General features: G+C 43.3%; 1 protein-coding gene and 1 long non-coding RNA gene across 2 annotated transcripts in view; one reads left to right on the top strand and one right to left on the bottom strand.

The window, feature by feature from the left end:
* Nucleotides 1-23,467, bottom strand: part of Zfpm2 (zinc finger protein, FOG family member 2) — a 337,351-nt gene that overhangs the window by 16,422 nt on the left and 297,462 nt on the right. The gene's annotated exons all lie outside the window — the stretch shown is intronic.
* On the top strand, nt 5,614-21,832 carry LOC106148216. The gene is made up of 4 exons (XR_001233462.1): nt 5,614-5,900; nt 17,148-17,296; nt 19,206-19,466; nt 21,688-21,832. It is a non-coding gene; the product is annotated as an uncharacterized LOC106148216 (long non-coding RNA).

Genomic DNA, 23,467 nt, shown 5'->3' with positions numbered 1-23,467 from the left:
TTTATTCTAAATGGCCTCTCTAGGGCATTTTTTAAAGTTCAGGTTATTTACTCTTATTCCACAGCATTAGGACATCAAGTCTCCCATCTCTTTTTTAAGCTGGGAACTCTAGGGAGAAATTCAATAAAACAGCCTCCAAAATACAGACATTTGACATGGGAAAAACAAAGGGAAAAAGCCACGTGTGTGAAAAAGATCGCCTTTGGGAATCAGACCTTAGAGGTTACTTTACCATGTTTACCATGGGTGACTTTGGATGGTTTTTACAGACATTTGGAGAAAAGTAATAATGAACCATAACCAAACAGCATTTTTAAATAGCTCTGGCATAAGAAATGTTATACTCTATAGTACGTCACCGTAGTATTTTGATTTCCTAAAAGGTAGAATGGTATTCCTGTATTGGTCTAAAAAGTCTATCACCTTCACACATAATGCAAAAGATGGCCCACTGGTGACCAGAGCTTAGTTAATAAACATTACAGTAGTGCTGGCCTATGGAGTAGATCATGATACCTAGTAGACACGTTCTGAAGAAATCAAAGTCTTTCGCTGGAGAAGTAGTGAATCATTTCACACACACACACACACACACACAGAGGGACAGTATGTTCCTAGAGCCAGAGAAAAGGGGAATACTCATTTGGTCATTAACTTTATCTTTGCCGAATACAAACTCACACCCATGGCTCCTTGCGAAATAGAACGTTTTCATAAGTGCGAAGTGGTTGGTCAGATTAATTCCCTAAAAGCTAAATACTTGCCCCATTTCCACGAGGCACGTGTGTTCTTGTCCAGATCTTGGGGTCTGGACGTGAACACAGGACATATATCTATACGGAGCCACATTGCTCTGTACAAATTTCACAGTGAATTCAACTCCAGGACGGCTGACATTCGTGACAGAGGAGCAGCGTGAGGAGTGGAACTTATAAATTATGGGCGCCCCTTCTTTGAAAACCGCTTTGGAGGTGTCTTTGTGCACCGGCAAATACAGTAGGAACACGAGGCATTGTGTGCATCCTCCTGCACTGCACCTGATAAAAGAATAAAGAGCTGTGACATATTCTTAAAACAATGGAGGAATTAAAGGGAGACAATGGGCCAGCTGCTTCATTAATACAATCAAAAGGGAGCCAGCACCGAGGAGTCCAGATAATTAAGCACTACTCTTTTAGCCCTCTTTTCTATAGTAAAATTGCTTAAAAATGTATTAACTACTTCATAGTTGTGAGACAGATCTGTGCACTTGTTTATTTGCAGTTGATGAATGCCTTATTTTCCGTATGCAGCAACATGCCAGCTCATAGTTTCCAACACTTTTTGAATACAGCAGAGTAAGACTAATTGATAAAGATCTGCACAATGCATAGCAATAAATCAAAACCATTTCGCAAAAGGTCTTTCCTGTTTTTAAAAATAATCTTAACATTTTTCATTTGTACTACACAGGCAGCGCAGGGCATTTTGGGCCGTTTGACTTTCCCATCCCAGCACTCCATCTCACACAGCAGCGCAGCAGCTCCCGGGAGGAGGGACACGCCACCCCTATCAGCTACCCCACATGCCTTTGGTGTTTGGGCAAAGGAGAGGACAGTCTTGCTTTGTTTTTTTAATCCTCCTTTCTAATCAAAGGAGAAGGACAAACGGCAGAACTCCTCGCCAATGCACCCTTTATCCTCCATCCGCTTGATGCGGAGAATGACAGAAAACGTACTTTTTATGTGAAAGCACAGTTTATAATTTACTTTATGGAAGCATTCGCTCTCCAGCTCTCTCATGGGCAGCCCTTCCTCTGTGGCCAATGGAACGTCTGATTGATTGAGAACAGGAAAACCAGGCCCAGAGCGCTGAACAGGGAACAGGATAGAAGCTACATTCTGGTTTTCTCCCAAATGTTTGCAAGTGAGCTTATGTCAACTCAGCTTCCAAATTACAGAGGTTGTCAACCCATGTGGTCAGGTTCAATGCAGCTTGTTCTGTTACAGTGATTTTAGGATTTTCATTGAGAACAGAGAAAGAATAGGAAGCAGGGACACACAGAAACAGAAATACTTCACCATATTTCTAAGACAAAGAGAAGAGTTTGCTTCTACATGCTACCTACACATTAGAACGTGTCAGCCAGATGAGTCCTGTTTCCTCAGAACTTTGTGTATTGTGCCCAGGTTTTACAGAACATGGTATGCTCATTCCAGCTGTGAAATACGGCTTCTCACTCTACTTTGTTCCCTATTAGCTCTGTAGCTTTTTCTTGGATACTAGGAAATAAAACATCAGTAGTACTCATTAGCTAAGAAGAAAAAAGACTTAGGAGCCATTGTATGTGTTTATTTATTTGAATACTGTTGGTTTGACTAAGTTCACAAAGCTTGTAGGGTGAGAGGTAGAAGCTGGCTTACGAATGATCACCTGCAGGATCCAGCTGTGCACCCTCGGGGTATAGCCACACCCTCGTGGCAGGTGGCGGGGCACCTTCTTTCCGCAACTATTTGGGAAATGAATTTACTGAAGTATCTGTGACTTATTTGTCATTTCAAATCTGAGATCTTTAATTCCTTAGTGTAAACTTAACAAGCAACATTGGTCTGGGCAGAACTCAGGAACAAAGAAATATGAGGTTTTTAATTAATCTAAAGGGATTAGCTGCATGACTAAGAGTACAGTTGTCACATTGTACAGACAAGAAAACTGGAGCCCGTGTGTTTCCTATGCTTTCCTGTCCTCTCCACTTAAGTCTCTGGCCTTAGTTTGTCCCAGATCCCAGCAGATCTCTTCCCTCGGCCTGAGTTCTCTCAGGAGTACTTATTTCTTGCCTGTAAGAATACATCTCCAATGGAGATGATTTCCGTTCCCTTTTGAAAGACACAGGAAGCCCCTTCTAGAGAAAGCAAACAGCATCACTGTGGTCAGCTCCAGATTTCTGCTGAAGTGCATGGCAGAAAGTTTAACCCACGGATAAAAAAGCATGTAGAACCTTCTGGAAAAGTTTTTGAACTAATGTGTTGGAGGGCATGAGACTCAGGCAGTCAACCCTGGCTTTAGTCAAGTAGATAAGATAATTTTACGGGATTCCAACAGAAAGCAGCTCTGCTCCTGGAATCTCCTCCGCATTCCTGGGTTTGCACTGGGCTCCTTGGAAGGCTCCACTCACCAAGGTGGACCAGTGACCACCCTGGAGGTGAAGTCACACCCCAAAGGTGAGCTGTCAAGATTCTGCCTGCAGCTGATAAACTGATTACAAAGCTGCTTAAGACTCTGCTTGTAAACAAAAGCATTTATCAACTAATAATTTGCAATAAACTGACTTAACTCCCACTGCGGCCCTAACTGTAACTGTCTTTACCATCTGCCTATTAAAACACCATTCTTCACCCACAATCAAGAGCAGAAGGGAGAAAATCTCCACCAAAACACACAACGTAAAAGCTTGTGAGTAATCCGAGCTCATCCTGCGGTTCCGTTAGGGCTGCTGTGTTGGGGAAGCTGCACTTCCATTCTGTGCAGCCTGAGAGGCAGAGACATGAGGTGGAAGGGAAAGGGTGGGAGTGGAAGAAGGCAACGCACCCAGCTCTGTGGAGGAACCAATAGCACAAGTGCATTGCACTTGAAATTCTTTCTTTCCTCCTTCTACCCCTCTGGTGTCAACTGCCATCCCGGGAGCCCAGTAAAAGCCCCAAGCACCAGGCTGGAAAAGAACCTCTGCGCCTGCGTCTGCTTGTCCATTTTCATTAAACTGCTTTGTTTTGCTCTTTAAGAAAAAAGATTTTTTTTTTTAATCCCAAGAGACTCATTAAACTTCCCCAGGGAGTTGGCTTAGAGGTGTGGACCGAGGTGGGAGTGGGCTGGGGCAGGCGGGGTCAGGGGAAAGAGTCCAGCTCCTGCCCAGCACCCTGCCGTATCAGCGCTGGGGTCTCCTGAAGGCCAGCAGAGCTGGCTCTGAGGACCAGGACCAATGGCCATGTCCTGTGATTCCTGTAATTACGCTTCACACTCTGAGGATGACAATTTGTGTCTCATTACAACATGTAATTTCACATTAATGTTTGTGTTTGTTTCATTCTTATAAGAGCTCTCCAACAGGTGATTTTTTTTTTTTTTTTTTACAATCCACTGTTAGATAGAACAGAACGTGTTAGGACCTCCTCAGGACAGTAACAACGGCCTCAGGTGCTTCTGCGGGTCCGGGGAGGGCAGGAGTGGGGTCTCCCTGTGGCAGGCGTGCGGAACCTGGGTGCAACGCAAGGCCATGTCACCATGCTGCTCCAAGGCCAGAGATGTCAGACACCAGGACTCAAGCTTGACGTAATCATAAATGACACAGAAATCTTCACAGACACGCCTTGCGTGAAGTATAACTATTTCGGGAAGCATCTTGTTTTCTACTTTTCCCACCATGGAGATTCTTTGATCATGGAGGGTTTTTTAAAATAATAAATAAAATATGCAGTATGCGTGAGTGTTTCAGTGAGCCAACTTATAATGTCTTTTTCAAAAATTAACAAAAAGCTGTCACGTAGTTTAACGTATACCTTTACGTTCCAACACAATGAAGATAAACTTACGTTCTTTAGATGCATCTAGCTGTACAAAAAGAAGTGGTGGGGTGGTGCTTTGCTTATCTACTTTTAAATTTCATTTTTTTGTACTAAGTGGAAATTTTCATGTCTGATGCAGGTACATTCAGAGAATTTGAGTAATTATTCCATGTATATATAAAACTTCAGAACAGATGATCTATTCTAAAATAGAGAAATTCAATCTGCTCCTTATTTGAAAGGTTTCCGGATATCTACACTAAGGTAAACTTAACATTATTATGTAATGTTTTATAATAAAATAGCTTCAGGTGAAAAAGGGATACTTGTAATATGTGCTACTTTCTGCGTTTCTACATGAAACTTTGTGTGCCTCTTTCTTGCTTCTGTATGTATACACACGTGCACACGCGTGCGCGCGCGCGCACACGCGCATAGTATCAATTTTAAGTGAGTTTGAGTAGGAAAAAAATAGTTCTGAAAAAGCAGCAACCAGCAGGTGGCGCTCCGCGCATTCTTTGAGGCCAGCCCGAAGGACAGAAAATACAGGCTTGTTTATTCAGTTTGAGTCCACCTTCGGTGAGAGGTTGCTCCACCAAGCTTTATAATACCCCAAATTTATGCTAACCGACTAAACACCTTTATGGTAATTTACAGGCTCTCCCTCACCCTCATCAAAAAACGCTCTGCATGCAGCTCACACGCCCTGTCAAGAAAATAAAGCACAAACCGGGCGTGGTGGCACAAACTCGTAATCCCAGTACTCGGGAGGCTGAGGCAGGAGGATTGCTGCAAGTTCGAGACCAGCCTAAGCCATAAAGTGAGCTCAAGGCCAGTCTGAACTACATAGTGGGACCCTGTCTCAAAAAAAAAAAAAAAAAGAAAAGAAAAAAAGAAAACAAACCATAAAGATGTAACATTTTCCCCCAAATAGAGAACAGGAGTCCAGGTTCTTGAAGAATAACAAGAATTCATTAAGTTTTCTGTTTAAAAGGACAATTGTCACAGCTTTGTTTTTCAGCACCCTGGCTTATGGTATGAAGCAGGCAAAAATGTTACTTTTGAAGGGGTTTGTAATCTGCATCAGAAATGTTTTTGAGTCCTCTCACAATGAAACTCTTTGAGCAGATGTTTGCTGATACGCTGCCTGTGAATTCTATGGAAAAATAGTGCGCGTGCGCAAGCGCGTGGAGGGGAGGAACGCAGGAACAAGCAGGACTAACCGGTACAGACCGTGATGCCGTACGGAACTGATCCGAAGCGAGCCTGCTCTTCTCCCCTGTCAGCGTTCTCCTCCTCCAAGTAGAACACTTTGCTCTGAACTTTACAACTTCACGATTTCCTGGTCATCATCAGGTACCTGTAAGTGGCTGCGTCTCCCGCAACATGAGGCATTTCACCGACCCGCCCACAGCTCACGGTCACTCTGCCGTGGACTACGCTTGCCCCACTGGACTCTAGCTTGGCCTTATTCACTGAGGACCCCATCTCGTCGTGGTCTCTACTTCTGCCATCCTCAGAGGAGGCTGGGGGTCAGAGTTCCCATTGTAAAGGTGTTTGCCAGTGGTCCTAACCTCCATAGTTTCAGTTCTTGAATTTCTAAAAAAGCCCCAGTAAGTTAGTGGAGGGGGCTTGAGGCCCTCGGTGGACTCATGTGTAGCAAGCATTCTATCCTACCACTATTTGTAAGACCCACTTAATGCATATGTTTTTAGAATATGTATAATGCAGTTACTTTACAGTCTTATTACCATTTAAGCACATTAGCATCGGTAACAAATGACATTAGCAATAGCAAAAGAAGGGGAATTAGAAACAAGTGCTCAGTCACCATAATAGCAAGCACATCCTATAATTTCAAAGGAAAGAATGCGGCTCCAAGCCCTTGTAAGTCCACAGACAGACAGGGAGTCCGCTCTGGGGCTCTGCATCAAGGTGACCCTCAGCCCAGGAGCCCAGAGGCGGAGGCGGGGACACGGCAGCCTCTTCGGGGAATGAACTGCAATTCTGAAAATCCCACTCGTGTGACAATCAAACCTTAAGACTTGCATGGCCTCTTGTTTTATTGTGTAGGTGGAATGATACATTTTACTATGCCTTGATTTGCAAAGAAAGCTCAAAGCTGTATTTAAGGGTGAGCCAAGTGCTCCCAGCAGGATAAATAATAAAATACGGAATCTTAATCCAAAATAGGTACAAAAGTCCTCAGGCTAGTATCACTGGACGATAGAAAAACTTGTTAGAACTCCTCTGAAGACTTAGAAAGACTTCTCAAAGTTTCACAGGTCCTTCTTGGCTGGACTGTGTGCACTGGGTAATTAGGTTCATGTTTTACCTGACATTTCCTAAGCTACCTTAGATCCAGCCTAAAGGAAAACAAGACCAGCAACAAGTGGGAAGCTCTTCAGGTGAGATTCTCCTTACGGGGGACGCAGCAGGCCAGGAGGAAAGCCAGGGTGTGGCAGGAGGGAGGAGAGCGTCACACTCAGGTGAAAACTTTACCACGAAGTTCATCAGAAGACACCGACGTAGACAGGGCTGCGGCACCTATGTCAGCACGGCTCTTTGTTTACTGTGCCCAGGTCGGAAGTGCACTTCACACTCCAGTATCTGCACCGAGGGAGCTGGGAGGGGCGGAGGAGGACGCAGGGAGTGATCCGCCCTGGATTCTCTGAGGGATGGGCTTTGCCTGCTCCTGACTCTCCTAGCGGGGAGATGCCCTCTTAAGTTCACCCGGCTACCAGAGGCTGAGTGGGGCGTTTTGTGTTTGCTCCTTTGATTGTCTGATGTTTGCTTTGGCAACCAGATGCTTCGAATACTTGACCAGTACGTTTTGATCTCTAATATCTAAATGGAGCCTTTTGGCTAAGGTTACGAGTTGTCAGGAGATTTCCTGGAGCAGGGAAGAGAACTCACTTGCCTCAGGAGCGATCACGTGCTGCAAGGTGTGGCTGCCAATCTAAGCAGCACTGGAGTTGTCAGCTTCTATGACACTGTTTAAACACTTAGCGCCGATCTCGGTTTTACTCACAGTCAAGGAGATAGAAAGCCTTGGTCATGAGCTGTCAGTGGAGGAGAAGTTTAGAAATAGAAATACATTTCTGAGCAAAGAGTCACTTGGCTTTAGTTTGTACTCCTTTCAGCTATTTTCCTTTAGACTAAAACCTTTTAGAAAACATTTATATCTTCTAAGACGTTTATGCAGGGCGGTGTAGTGCCCAGAAAAATCCACTAGGACGCTGCCAGTCCCTGCTGTGTCTCTTCCTGATATTTTCATGCTTTGCGCTTTCAGTTCTAACTTGACTAGGCCAAGCCCAGTTAAAAGATCAGCGTATCTACTGTATTTACAACCCAATAGACATTAAACATAAACAAACAGAGAAAAATGAGGGGGAGATTGTGGGGCAAAGGGGAATCCACCTTCTTTGGTACAGTTTTAGAAAAGATAAGGAAGGTAAGCTGACTATTCCTCTTCACAGAAGCATTAAAATGGACATACAAGGAGATAGGTGGGGGGGGTGGTCCAACATCGCTCCTTCCCTGCACACAAAGGGTCTACCGGACAGTCTGGTTGAAGTATTCAGTAAAGTCAAAAAATTAGGGAGTGGAAGATCGCTGAGAAGGAACTGAGAAAGTCGAGACAGGATATAATTAAGGCTTGAAAAGGATTTCAACAGAGGTAGGGTCAGGCGAAGGACAAACTGTGGTCGTGTTTTATAAGCAGTGATAAGAGAAAAGACGGAAAAGGAGATACAGGATAAAAATAAAAGTTCAAGACCGAGGCTCATTATAGGACTGGAGTCTTTGAGAACCAACACAGTTCTGACACACATGAAATGACAATAAAGGCGGGGACGTGGAGGCCCTGCTACGTGTCGCCCCCGCACCCTGGATTCTCTGAGGGAAGGAGGAATGGGCTTCGCTTGCTCCCGACTCCGGGCAGCACAGGAGGGGAGATGGCAGTCACCGGGAGGAGGAAACCGCAATGCCTGCTCTAGGGAGGAGCGCTGATCTGAAGAACCCCACAGTAGGAAGCTACAGGAGCCCTGGAAATGGCCCAGGAAAGCCGGCAGGACCTGCGGGACTAGAGAAGTCAAAGCACAGGGCGGCTGCCGTGGACGCACATGGGGCCCTCATTTGTGTCTGGGGTAGCTTGAGAGACCGAGGCTAGTGCCGCAGGACGCAAGAGGCCTCCTTTTAAAAAGAAGCACGGTGGGCTTCACACGCTTGACGCCATTCCTCAGAGGATCAAAGGAAAACAACATGGAAACCGCAGAAGCCATAAAAACCCGAACAGGTGGTGGGTTATCACGGCAGAGGGAACCTCGGTCCTCTCCCTCACCTCTCCGAATAAGACTCCGAAACAGGACGGGACTTCTTGCAAATCTCGAGGCATATTTCACCCTGCTCCTTTGAATGTTGCTCATAAAACTGTAAATATTTACGTCTGGCAGGAACCATGGAGGTGTCTAGAACTGTAGGAGCTCCGAGGACTCAGGGGAGAAGCCAGAGGCCATGCAGACAGTGTGCACACGTGTGTGGTGTGTCTATAGTGATGTTTGTTTTCACAGAAGACACAAACTTCACTCATTTTCTATAGCAGGCCTCTTGTAGGATGGATGCGCTGTTAATTACTTGCACTGTGTAACGCTGGTTAGGATCTCTTAAAACCTTTCTATGGTATTTTTTTGTGTCTCTCCGAATAACTGTTGCGGTTGGTGGTGTGACTGTATCCACTGGCGCACAAATTAGAAACACAGTGCCCCCACTGACAGAGATCCTGAACCGTCAGCGTGGAGCCCACGTCTCCCCCCCAAAGCTCTTTCCTCTCAGCCCACAGATCCAGATGCTCAGGCAAGTCCATGGTGTGGTGGGCAGGGAGCTCTCAGGGTTTCGACGTGCAGAAGAGACCCTTGTCCACCTGGGACAGAGCCTGGATGCTGCTGCTGCTCAGATGTGCCCTAGGGGTGAGCCCTAAAAGTCTGCCTTCGTCCAGGTGACTAACGACACAGAAGCGAATGGAAGGAGGCCGTCCTGGAGAATAAATCTAAAATTCTTTCTGCGGTCATAGAGATGCGCATACACTTTCCCTCTTAAAGCAGTGGGAATGTGACAGGAGTCTGATCTATCCACTAACAAGGTATAAAGTAATTGGTAGGTGTTCACAGCATGGTCTTCTGTCAGGTTTTTAAAACCAGGTCACTGAAGAACACTGGGGAATGTTCACATGAAATCTACTGTTTGAATATTTTCTCTGGCCTTAGTGACAAAACTTCTCTATCACTGGCAAAAATACCTAAGGAGAACATTATGCTGCCTACTTTTGAAATGCTGCCTACTTTCTGAAAAATCATAAATAGTTCAAGAATCTATTGTTTTTAATAGATGCGGCTACTTTCCCAGAACCTAGATTTACCGATGTTGTTGCAGCAGATCATCTTAGTTTTTGGATACTACATGTGGATTTGACTCTGCAGCTTTTAGAAACGATAACAGAAGAGGAACATGTACATCTCTGAGCACAGTACAAAGCAGTGCCCCCTTTAAGGGGAGCGGGAGAGTGAGGGGAGGAAGGAGCTAGGGAGAGAGGGTGGAGGGCGGCAGAGGCTGTGCGTGCCCCTTACTAAGTTTGTTTTCTCGCCATATTTGACAAATGCAATTGCATATTTAACTGGAGATGTTTGCAATAAGGTAAATAAAATTATTTTCATCCCTTAACTATAAGACAAGTTAAAGTAACAAATAATACCCTTCTCCTCCACCCTGCTTCAGTTCTATGTACATTTTTACAGGAGAAAACACGTTTTCCCTCCTCATCTAAATTTTTTGGCAAGAAATTAGAACCCCTGAAAGATTTTGGAAATTAAATCATTTAATGAAATAGCAACAGAAGCTTATCAATTGTAAGTTTAAGATATCAAAAAGCATTTGAAAAGTTAGGCTCACTTAGGCTCTCATCTGGCAGCCCCTAAAAATTTTATTTTATATTCCCTGATTGTCTACTTTTCCCCAGTGCAAGTTATTACATTCCTCTACCCATTTTTAATCAAAATCATTTCCAACTTATTTCAGTCTGTCACAATAATATTTTCATACGAGGAGTGTTGTAACCTAATTCCTTCATTTGAATAATACATTCGTTTTTAATTACTGCAACTTGATCTCAGATTATTCAAATAACGGTTTCATTTTTTATGCTTACCCTGACCCTAGTGTATTTATAGGCTTTTATCCTTACCTGATACCAGTGTAATGTAATTATAGATTGTATTTTAATCATCTACTATATTCTACTGAGTTTGTTTAAATCGCTCCAATCCTGAGCCTGTTCTTCTTATTCCTTTTAACATTCTACAATGGCATTCTCTTTGCATAAAAGCAATATTTTTTTAGTTTACAACAATGAATGAATATTTTGCATGCATTGCTGGCCACCATTCTCATTTAAGAGTTTTGAAGTCACTATGCAGGATGGTATGTAAAAACCAAGTGCTGCTCCGCAGAGCACATCGCTTGAAACCATCACACCTGTTTATTTTCTAGCCTGCGGCCCAACTCGCACCTCTGAGGTTTGAAAACTCAGACTGGCATGGCGCTTATGGTTACCGTGTCTACGCCTTGGCACTGCACTCCCTGTACACAACACAGGCCAAGCTTCACAGTGGTGCAAGACGCTGGTCTGATGGGAGTTATTTTTACTTGTATCCTTACTGTAATCATCTGTAACTGCCAGACTATTCCCGAGCTATACCCTCCTTCAGAGAATCCAGGGTCTCTAAGCTCCTTCAGGGTGGTTTCTAAGCTGTTGCCATGCAGGCTGAATTTCAGCAACAGATTTAACAAGGAGCCCGGAATTTGGTGTAAGCGGGCTGACGATGCTGCCCGTCTACATACAAGGGTGTCACGTTCCTCTGGTCAGATTCACAGGCTCCAGAAATGGACTCCCCTGCACGAGGCTGATTACTGCTGTGCAATCCCAGCACCACATTAGATTTCTCATTGTTCTCACTCTTCTTGGCAAATCCATTCCTGCCGATTGTACATCCAGTGTCTTTCCAGTCTCCTCTCCTTCTTCAGCTCGGCCACGGTGGCTGAGGTTAAGACCCCACCCAATCTACCTCTCCGTATTTACCCCCCGACACACAACCTCCTGTCTTGGACTTGTCCCATCTGCCCCCCGCACTCCGTGCAGCAACGCAGGGTGAAAGCCCAAGCCTGCTCCTGCTCCCCCTCAAGTGAGACTCCCGGCTGGCTCACCATTACCACAGGAGGAAACTCAATCGCCTTATTATTCTAGAAGCCAAGCTTCACCATGGACACCACTTTGATTATGAGGAATCAAGCTGGTCTACACAGATAGCAGACAATTGTATATTCAGGACAAACTTCGGAAGGGAACTCAAATAAGTGAGAGGGCATAAACCTCGCTGACATTAACAGTTAACAAGAGACAGGACTTTTCATAAATCAGTGCTGGCTATGACTCTAGACCAAATCTTCCAAGTTTCCATCTGTGGATTAGACTTCCTCTTTCTCCCTCCATGGTCTACACTTTATCTTTAATCCCTTCTTTTACTCAAAGTAGATAAAGCTACAGAGATAAATGCCTTGAAGATAAACACAACATTTGAACCACATAACAGCATAGTTTTAAACCACTGGGTGCTCTCGAATCCAGTTCAACCAGCAAGGGTTTGGCTAGATTGTTACTCATTACTGAGCAAACTGCTGGAGACTCTTTGAAATTTAATTTCCAGAAATGCTAGTGACAAATCACTGAAGTGGAAATGAGAAGACAGGAATATTGGCTAAAAATATCAGAAACAAGAGGCCGGTCTGCATGTCCCCTTTTCCTATTGTGAAACGCGCCTTCTAAATTGAGGACACACGAACTTACTTAACTGGTGAGCTGTTAGAAATAACTCAGGGAAGCTTGAAAATATGGTAACATCACAAAATGCCTCGGAACGCTAAATGGCATGAAATGGTGATTTGGGGACAAACTGCCTGATCACTCTCAAAAATGAAAGACAATGCTTTCCCCAACCTCGAGGGAGAGTCACGGCTTCCTTCGGGATTTCTTCCACCGCTGGGCGCAACATTCGCTTTGGCTATAATAATGTGAGCTTCATTAGAGAAGTGAAATGCAATTGTCTCCACGAGATCAAAGGACGATCTATTCAATAAAGCAACTGGAACTTAAGAATGAAATAATATGAGAAGTTAGAGTTTTATGGTGAATCAACATGTAAATCAGCCTGGCACACCGGCCAACTGCAGAACTGAAGATTAACTTTATTAAGGGAAACTGACAGTGGCCGGAATGATGCGGGAAATCATGAAAAGATACACAGACCCCAAACAACTGTGCACTGGCGTAAACCAGGCAGGAATGCCATCGTAGTACATTTAAATGCACTGCTGGTTAACGATGAGATTAATAAGAAATACAGAGCCAAAAAATAATAGGAACTGTGATTCAACTTTGAAAAGATGGTTTATGTTAAAAATAAATACAAAGCCTGTTATCAACTGTGTATCATCGCATATGACCATTTGGTCCTGAAATCTGTAAGAGTTTTGCTCTTAAATGAAACAGAGAAGTTAGTGCTGTTTGAAAGCAGAGGTTATTACGAATTCTGAGAGCCAGAGCCCAAGCTTGCCGGAAGGAAAGGGAGAGGTGGAGACAGGTAAATCAAACTTCTCGGCACACCAGGGGTTCTGAATTTGCCTTCTTTGCAAATGCTTATTTTATACTTGGTGTTTTTCTTCCAAATGGAAATGACAGACTTTAAAACACCTTCCTGTATATTTCAGTGCATTACATCACTTAAGTCATTTGCAAAATTCTATAAAATTACCCTGAAATCACATCAAGTACAGCAGCGTACCATGAAACTAAAAGAAAAAATAATCATAAAAAAACCACATTTCACACTGCAAGGGGAATATAATAGAGCCCAGGGTCTAAGAATGAAATAGTTACTTCCTTTTACGTTCTTGAATAAAATTTTGCTTACAACGTTCTTCGAATCATGGAAGACAGAGGTTTTTTTTTTTCTCAGAAAATAAAACACTATTTAAAAAACATATGGGTTCAGTGAATTACTGGAAAAAAGAAACAGGAGTAAAAAATAATTATCAAGATAGTAGGAAAGGAATATAAACAATCAAATGAAAATATAAAAATCTTATATGTGAAAATCCTGTGTATATTTAACGATTAATTAATTTTTGTGCTATGGTTACTTTCAAGTTAATATATATACTTACTATATATTGTGTATTCTATATTACTGAACGTTGCATGTATATACACAGAGATCCCACATTTCCTAAATCTTCAAAATATTTTTGCAAAAATCCAAATTTTCCTCAGGATGAATAATTTTTAATATTGATCTAGCTTTGTCACCAAAACCCCTGCAATCTTAGGTCTGGCCTGTGTTTCAGAGGGGGATGAATTATCCTGCCGGTTCCTGGGCCTCCCATTTCTAGGGGATCACACAGCTGTGGTGCACGTAATCTTAAACGTCCTTGGAGGGGCGGCAGGCCGGGACTCGGCCGGTGGGTGCCCCATGGGGTCAGGGCACCCCCTCCAGCTGCGACGCCAGCTTGCCTGCTGCTGGCTCTGGAAAGGGCACTTGGCCGTGGACAGGGCAGGGCCAGAGGCTCCTTTGTTCTCCCGACCGCGACTTCGGTGACTTCTTGGATGTGCAGCGCAGCCGCAGGCCTCTCAGATGTTCGCAAGGCCACGCCTTGACTTGGCTCCTTCTGCTGGTTACCCAAGAGAATCGTCAGGTCACAGGGCCAGGAGAGCACATTTCCCAGCAGACGCCTGGGTGAGCAATTCGGTGCTGAAGACTCAGAGGCACTGAGCTCGCCTTCCTGAGACGCGGTCTTCTTGCCCGGAAGTGGGGCCCACCCTGTCTGGGGACCGTCGTGACTGTGATGCTTCCTATGCCTGGTGCGGCACAGGGTGCACGGAGCACAGAACAGGAGTCTCTTCTGCTCCCGCTCATGGTCATCTTCCTTCGAATGGAGAAAACATTCCCTGGAAGCCGCAGCAGGGGCAGATTGTGAAGCGCCACCTGCGGAGGTAGCCTTGGACCCTCCTTGAAGGCAGTGGCCCTAGAGCGCACATTCCACGTGCCACTCTCCTGCTGGCCGGGCTCCCTTCTGGGGAGTGATTTATGTTGCTGATTTCAGACTGTTGTTCCGGAAGCTTGGCCCTGTGTAGCTTGCAGACCTCTGCTGTGTGCTGCAGTTTTGAAATCCACATGCATTGCTCATGTTCTGTGTGCTAGGGATCCACAGAATAGACCTTGCTGATCCCTCCAGACCCTGGGAGTTACGTGTATTTTAATTCCACAGAGTTCTAAACTATTAGAATTTTATTCTGTTTTGTTTTCCAGGTGAGAAACTGAGATTTTAAAAGCTGGGTAGAGCAAGTGAAATTATACAGAAGGAGAAATACCACCATTTTAACTGATGTGATTTTAGTGTTTTCTTACCTAGCCTGTATTTTCTACAAATATGCATTTTGTTACATATAATTTACATTTATTTTAAAAATTTGAATATAAATTTTTAAAATATTGGATTCAACATATAAATGAACATGGCAAGTACTAGCCACACTTACAAAGATTTTCTAGCTTTTAAAATACAGTGAAGATCATCTCATGTGTTGTAATATGGTATCTTGGAATCTGGATCTGTTTATATCCAAAATATAGGTACATATTTCATTTTAAAAATTGTGTAGCAATCTTAAAAAGATGTGTGTGTGTGCGTGTGTGTGAGTTTGTGTATGTGTTTTGTGTGTATGTGTGCCTTTATATACCATAGTTAGGAGCATTAGTTTTAAAAATGAAGTAATTGTGCAAAAATATTGATATGAAACCCCCTGCTGGATGGAAACTCTATTTCTAATAGTCCAACTCGATGCACATACGGGTCCCTTGGCATGGCCCGCACACAGCCATCTGTCCTGTTGGCGCTGTGCCCACCCACGAGGAGTTCTGCCAGTTCAACACGATGTAGGTGGTGCCACAGGAAGGTCTGAGAGGACAGAGAGTGGCGTGTGCCGTGCACCCTCCTGCGGTTCGGACCTTGGTGGTGGCCCTCATTACTGGGGGAGAAGACTTGTGTGACTTCAATGTGCTCTGTGTCCACTAAAACTCCATTCAAAAATTTTCCAGTGCGCTGTCAGTCAGCACAGTAGTAAGCATTTTGTGCGAGGGAGGAAAGTGAGATGGTTCAGTCTAAGATCTTGTGCCATTTTGGAATGAACACTGTCAGTACGTATTCAAGAACAGGTCACGAATAGCACATAAACAGGACAATTAATTTGCAAAGGGGCTGTGAAGGCCTAGGCCTTGACATATATAATATGAATGCTCTCGGAAAAGGAGCAGCACTGAAAGAATCCACCACTTGCATTTTTGTTCGGTGTTCTCTTGAAGCCGTTTTCTACAGAATGTGTCAGTTCCACTGCATATGTATGCTTCAGTTCTCATACTATTTTCTTCTGGGGCGCGAATACAATTTATATATTATTGTACCACTGTTTTCTATCAAACTCCTCAGAACTTGCTATAAAGTCCTTATGATATTAAAATGCACAAAGTAGCCTACTCTCCATTGTCCTGTACTTTTCTTAGCAGGAAGGCAATGCACAAACATTTGTAAGGGAATTCACAAATATTTCTGTACAAACTAGAGTGACGAGTCATTCTGTATCCAAAGAACGAGTGGTGCCAAAAATCTGCAGCCTGACCTGCATGCAGCATTAAGGTGTTTTCCTGAGCCCCCGCCCCCATAGCTTACTACTGGTCTATGTACTTACAAAGAGAAATAATTTAGGAAGAGAAAAACTGTCAGTGCACAGGATAAGAAATTCTATTTCTAACCTTATTATCTATTGTCAAAAGTTGGCATAGGAAGAGATAATTTTCATCAATTTATTTAGCCACATACTCAACCCGTATTCACAGAGGACACACAATGGTCCAGGACAAGGGAGGCATTAAAGCTGGTAGAAGGAGGGCATAGGCCAAATCCTCCTCAAGCTCTCTCCGTACTCCTGCGAGTGCAGTGGTAGTTCTTCCTTTCCCATCCCATGACACTGGCAGCCCTCCACCCCCCCATACCTACAGGCTGGGATGCTCATGGAAAAGTTCATGAAGCTTGCAGAAATGTATCCCCAAGACTGTGATGACAGGACACAGTTTAGTACATTTTAAGAGGGTTGTCATGGTGACAAACCTATGTTGTATATTCTAGTATAATTTGGCCGTGCTTTAGCTTTTTGCTTTTATTCTTTCTCAGTCTCAGTTGACTTCTCTGCAAGAGGAGGTAGTTTCCTATATTTCCTGGGTTTCAGGGAGGATTATGGGGCACATATAAAGGGCTTCACCCAGAGAAGGGGCTCGAAGTTTCCGTTTGATTATTTACCAAGCTAGTGTCACTGGGGTACAGATGATGCTTCTTCTTGCAATTGAAGTCCATCCCCCTGTTGTAACAGATGATCTGAAATAGGCTACAACCGTTCACAACTGGGTTTGTTTCTTTTCAAAATGTTTTTTTGTACATTTATCCCTACAGAAGTGTCAGCTGCTTAAGAAAATGAAAACAAAAAACCAAACGTCAAACTTACCATGGAATAAAAACCACAGGTCCTCGCTTGGTTTACACACTGGTATCCCCTTTCAGCACTTCCTGCATCATTGTTTAGAGACCAAAGATTTCAGAAGGTCAGCATGCATGTGTTTGCTTTTATTTTAAATGTAGCTCCTAGTGAAGGATTGATGACCTGGACTAGTGTTGAGTGTCAGGCCTGGTGCCTGTGCATGGTGACTGAATGGCTTTACAGGCATGAGGGAGTCCAGACGAGCCCCTGAACTCTCCCCGGATAACGTCTACTCATTGGTTGACTGCTGACTTCCCCTAATTCCGCCTCCCCTTCCAGAGCCAAGGGAAATGAGTCCTGTCTGCGTTGTTCACCAACATATCGTTCACCTGCTCGTATAGACAAATACGTCTTCAGTGGAGAGAGATCATTATGCCTGGGAGTGATCAGGAACACTAAGGAGTTACCCTCCTCCAAGAGCAAGAAGCAAAGTCTGAGTGCAGGCAGGGTCACGACGAGTGAAGACTTCATCATAGCTGGCTTTACTGCTGCATACATGCACCCACCATGGTGCCATACCTGCTAGGACTGCAATTCCAGATACTAAGAAAGTCCAGTTCTTTAACTCTAGGAACTTACTATCCAGTGGAGATTCACTACATACACACACATGTCACACACACACGTGTTCTCATGCAGCAAATCCACATGTTAAGCCAAGTCACTTGCATCAATGCTGGTGGGGCTTAGGGGCGTAGAAGATCTTTATGCCTATAGTTGTAGGAAGACTTAGGACAAGACATGGGGTTTGGGCCTGAACGTTTGAGATGTGTTGTAGAAAGGAGTCCCGCCCCAGTAGAGAAAGCCAGGTCTGTGAGTGCTCTGGTCACCTTCGGTCATGATGGTACAGTCAATAAAACCATGCTTGCTTCCAGTATGAGGCATGTGAGAAATCCACCTAGTTTCTCTGGGCCTCCTTTCCCTCGCCGCTGAAATCAGAAGGCGGGCCCTTTGGTTCCTCTCAGCTGACTCGAAGGCCACGTTTGGCAGATACAGGTCTAGAGTGACAACGCTATGCCAGCAGCTCCTGCACCATTACAATTTCAGGCAAGTCTTTAGAGCTTGCAGATGAATGATTTTCTAGGAGCTTAAGCTTACTCTTTTTCATCTGTGAAATAAGTTACATTAAGGTAAGGCCCTAGCAAATACCTCACAGCCTTGCTAACCTCCAACTCGCCCCTATCAAATGGCATACTAAAGATGTCTTTGGAAGGGAATGGCACTGCCCAAATAAAGCGATGCCTGTTAACACTGGCCGGGAGCCCTTTCCCAGCAGGCAAGAGTTCCTGCTAAGGCTCTGGACCCAGTGCTGTATGTCTTGCTTCATGAACGCCCCATTCATACCGTAGGATACAGCTACCAGCGCTGCTCTCTGTGTGAGGCTTGGGCAAAGGTTCTCATACTTGGGAGATCGGAACAACTCAGAAATGCACGTGGAAACTGTCTCCTTACTGAGGATCTCCTTAGGGTTTTGATCGAAATGTTACTAAGATTTCACAACATTTTTGTTGCTGTTAAAAATCAAACAAACAATTCAAATATGAAGGCTCAAAACATAATATCTGTTGAAATGTCTTGGATATTACTGCTATATTACTTTCAGTAATCATACATATTTATTATGGATTCTTGGACGCACCTCAAGAAAGCTTTCTTACTCAACTTTAGATGACTGAAGTGATGGATAATAGGCATAATTTAGCCTGGCTATTACCAGCTGCCAAGTATGACGTTGGATAGGCAGGACTCCCAACATCATACTTTTCAAAGCCGCAGCATGCACTGTGACCTCATGCCCCTTCACGGACGCCACTGACTGAGGAGGCTCCCACCCCAGCTGGTGGAGGAAGGTGGAGATTATTTCTGCGGAAGATGACGCATCTCCGCTCTTCTCCATGCAGGCTCTTAGGGAAGCTTATGGAAAGCACGCAACATCTGTTAAGATTATTAATATGTACCTGTCATTGTCACAGGCAGTTGAGGGGACTGTTCTTCACTCCTCTACCTGGATATGTTTAAGGAAATCCCTATATGCCTCAAGACACCACCTCTGAAATGAGCCTCGACTTTGCTGATCCACCCTTACATCATGTGGACCTCCCTGCGCTGGTGTTGAATTACTGGCAGGAGCCTGCAGAAAATGTGTAAGGGTGTGGAGAACATGGAGTTTAGCTAAGTCAGAAAGGAACGTCAATGGATTCATTAACCATCATCCCCAAAGTTGTCCCTTCGAGGTATTTATCAATGTATTTGAACTGCAGAGTCATAAAATATGCTCAAATATATTAACTATGGCCTTTGTCCTGGATATGAGGGGAAATTTTAATATGTGCTTAGATTTTCATTTTTAATTACACAGGTGACTGCTTGAACATTCCCATTAACATGAGAAGTTAAAATGTTTATTTAATAAGTTGAATTAATCATTGTTTTTATAATTTCATAAACAGACTGAGTGAGTCTTTAACAACACATCTTTTAAACCAGTATGGTCACTATGGAGTTATCTGCCTTTAAAACAGAAGTCTAACACTAAGCCTAATTCTAAGAGAAGTCTAAGTGATGGGGCTGCTACAAATTTGCAGATAAAATGCCTTGAGACGTCACTCTAACAAGACTTGCATGCTATTAGTATTCTCTCAGAGATCAATTTTAAAAGTTGTAATGTAATAAAAAATGGTTGGACTATATTTCCCCACAGCTCTCATTTTATTATGTTGCATGAAATATGCCTTTATTGGCTATAGCATTACTGGAAGTAAAATATACTGGGTACTGAAAAATTCTGTCACTTTGTGTTAGCTGTAAATTATCGACTAGTATAAACCCTAATTTCATTTGTCACATTCTGGTGCATTGCTGCTCTCCACTGTTCCCATTCTGTCATTCTGGCAGGCCCGCGCTGCCCCAGGTATCACGGCACCGCCATCTGCACCCGACATCTGTCTCTCTATTGATCACACGGGTTTAGCACTTGATCAAACAGAGCACAACAGAATACATCTCTTTTTGCAATGCTGCCAATGCCAACTGCTGCAGGAAATCGACTACAAAGCCTTCTTACCTGGCTTGGGAACTGTGTTCGTGTGGCTCTGCTTTTACTCCCAAGCTCAGCATTTCCCCTTCTCTGGCCTTTCCCTGTGCAGCAGTTAGATGAAAATAAATCCAGTTTTTTTGTTTGAGAATCAAGCAGGCTACGTGGGCCCCATGTCACTGATGACAGTGGGAATAACCCAGAGATGTCGCCCTAACAAGACTTAGAGAGTTACAGAAATAATCGGTGCTTTTTAGGCCTCCCTAAATGAGTGTCCTTGTCCCCACTTCATTACGTGTCTGCGTGTTTGTCAGAGAGGAGGAAACCTTCAGCCAGCAGAGGGTTTTGCTCTTCACCCAGCTGTGCTGGCGCGGTGCGGCAGCAGCTTTTGAGTTGTCCAAGCCAGGAGACGGATGCTCCACGCTGGCATGAGGTGTCTAAGTGCATTGGAGCCACCTCTATTTCACCTTGCATGGGCAGCCCGGGAAGACGAGGGGGCGGTCACAGACACCCTGCTACCTGCAGGGAAACAATGCGCCCTTCCAAGGGGCTGCAGGACTTCACTCGTGTGGCTCTCACACACCTTAGGGTAGGACCACGTGCACAGTGATGAAAACCTGTGCCAAGACGTTGCAATCGCAGCAGCACAATGGAAAGATAAAGCTACGCGGAGGTATTCACGGGGTGTAAGAGCCACAGCAGCAGCATTTTCAGCTCCCAGAGACACAATAGTAGGATTAAGGTATGCAGTTATTTTTGTTCTCATATTTTCACACTTTCCACAGTGAGACAAATTGTTTCCAGGGAGAATATCTTACACCTGCTGTGTAAACAAATAAATAAAAATGCCCTTAAATTTTTAAAGACAGATAGCCATATCATGTTTAAAACCTATTCAGTATCTTACTAGCCAGAGATTGCATACTTTATTTATAGCCTTACAAATTACCTTGGGGGAAGAGGGTAGAGAAACAGCTACAACATTAAAAATGATCAAGTTTTTTCTTTTAATTTTAAATGAATTGTGGTGGTTATAAAATTAGAAGCCCTTGTTTTTAAAAGAAAGCGGTATTAGTTACATCATAAGACAAGTGGATGTGGGGAATGTATTATTCATAAGATGTTTTGTAGCCAAATACATTAGAGTATATAGTGGTACCAACAAATTAATATTTTAAAGCTAATTGAAATTGTTCTTCCTATAAAGATTAAGCCGCTTCTACCCAACACACTTCAGTCATTAAAATAACACTTTTAATGCCTTGTCTAAATGATGTCTGACATTAATACAAAGCTATATTAAGGCACTCAAATGACCAGTGCTTTTGTGATGTATTCTATATGATTACACGCTGGGTCAGAGCGGGCAGGGCGCGTGAAGTGGTATCAAGTGGAAGCTAATTAAAATATATTCTCCACAGAACTTTACAGAAAAAAGAGACCAAGAATCATCAGAAGGTATTCTGGAAGTGGCATTTCTGAAAGGCTTTCTGCATGCTTTCTTCTCCCGCGTGTGGGTACTTTTTGACATAAAGGTTTTATTGTAGGCTCAAAACTTCAGTTGGAAAATAGTTTTGCTTTACTATGTCAATAAAATCCTTGCAAAGTCTTGCAAATGCCTCTCTAATGTAATTTTTATTTCCTAGAAAATCGAGTTATATTTTCAAAACAACAAAGGTTTTCAGTGTGCTTCCATGTTGGCATTCATTTACATGCTTTCTTGAAAACAGGGCTGGCCTTCCCCATCTGAGCTGCTACCGGGGCTGCCACCACTATCACTACAAGCACGCACACACAGGAACGCGTGTACACACATGCCCAAGAGAGGCACACGGAGGAGCACATCTACGGCAGACTTGTTTGCTGTACAAAACTCCCAACAGTAGGTACTTAGCTCTTCAACAGCTAGGGCCAATTTTGTAACAGTCATGTTTGGGCTTACAAATCACGTCCTGTTTTTGTTCTCTGTAATCCCTTGGACACATCTGTGTTAACACACACACACACACACACACACACACACACACATCTCCACGGATGTATAGAAGAAAAATTCTTCACCATCACTTTTCTCTTACAACTCACATTTCTAATATTCTTGTTGAGAAAGTAGATCAAATTGAGCATGACAGGACATAGAACAAGAATTTCCCGCATAATCTTCACCTTTATAGACAAGGATCTACATAAAGTCATGGCCACTGACACCTTTTACTCAGCGATTTTTCATTGATGTCACTTTGTCTCAAACTTTTCACTTCTGCATGGAGGAGCTGGCGCCCCAGCCTGGCTTGCTCTTCCCTGCTGTCTAGGATAAAGCTCACATTTATGAACGGATAACTCTACCTCTGGTGCTATACCTTTTCAGTACAGTAGACTTAAGCAATTATTTACAAAGCCAGGTGAATTGAGACAGAGCTGAGTATTTGTTTTTACATTAAATAACTCTGAATTAGCTTTTAATATAACCCTCTCATCCACAGAAATGAACAATTACTTTCCACCTTATTATGGTAAGAAAAATGCATCCTTACTCTATCATGATTAGAATTTGCCTGCATTCCAGCTTAAGCTTTTAGATTCAAAGGGAATTTTGTGTTGACCCTAAACCAAAAACCCCACTCATCTTACTAGAAAAAAGCAAGTGGATTTCATGTGTCTTTATTCTTATAGTACTGGTAGGAAACTCAAAAAGATGATGACATTTAGTGTTGTAATTAGAACCACAGAAAAACATTAGTCAAAGAATATGTTCACATTATGTGTAGGAAACATGAATCAAAATCTAAAAGTAACTATTTTTAAGCAGCATACTATAAATGCTAACAGACTCAGACTGAGTATGAATACTTGTTAAAACAGCAGTATAAAATCTAATCTTCACTTTAAAAATGATGCCATTAATTAGGAGTAATTATTTGGCCTGAATAGGAATTAAAATGTTTTTATTTCCTTATTTAGTGACATGTGAGTCATTATGGTAAGAAAAATACGTCATTACTCTGTCATGGAGCAGTGGACATACAGTGTAGATCAGTCAGGAAATACGATGGTTTTTAAACTAATGTGTCTTTAAACTGTAAAGCTGAGGAATCAGATTATCAAACATTGTTTTGTGGTTACATGTACTTTGAACTTACTGTCTAGTGGCTGCAATATCAGTCATTTGCACTTTAGAAATCCAAGTTCCTTCTTCCTGAA

This window comes from Chinchilla lanigera, unplaced genomic scaffold (genome assembly GCF_000276665.1).
Source record: "Chinchilla lanigera isolate Chin_1 unplaced genomic scaffold, ChiLan1.0 scaffold00016, whole genome shotgun sequence".
NCBI classification, from domain to species: domain Eukaryota; kingdom Metazoa; phylum Chordata; class Mammalia; order Rodentia; family Chinchillidae; genus Chinchilla; species Chinchilla lanigera.
Note: the sequence above shows the minus strand (reverse complement) of the source record. Positions and strands in the feature narration are given on the sequence as shown.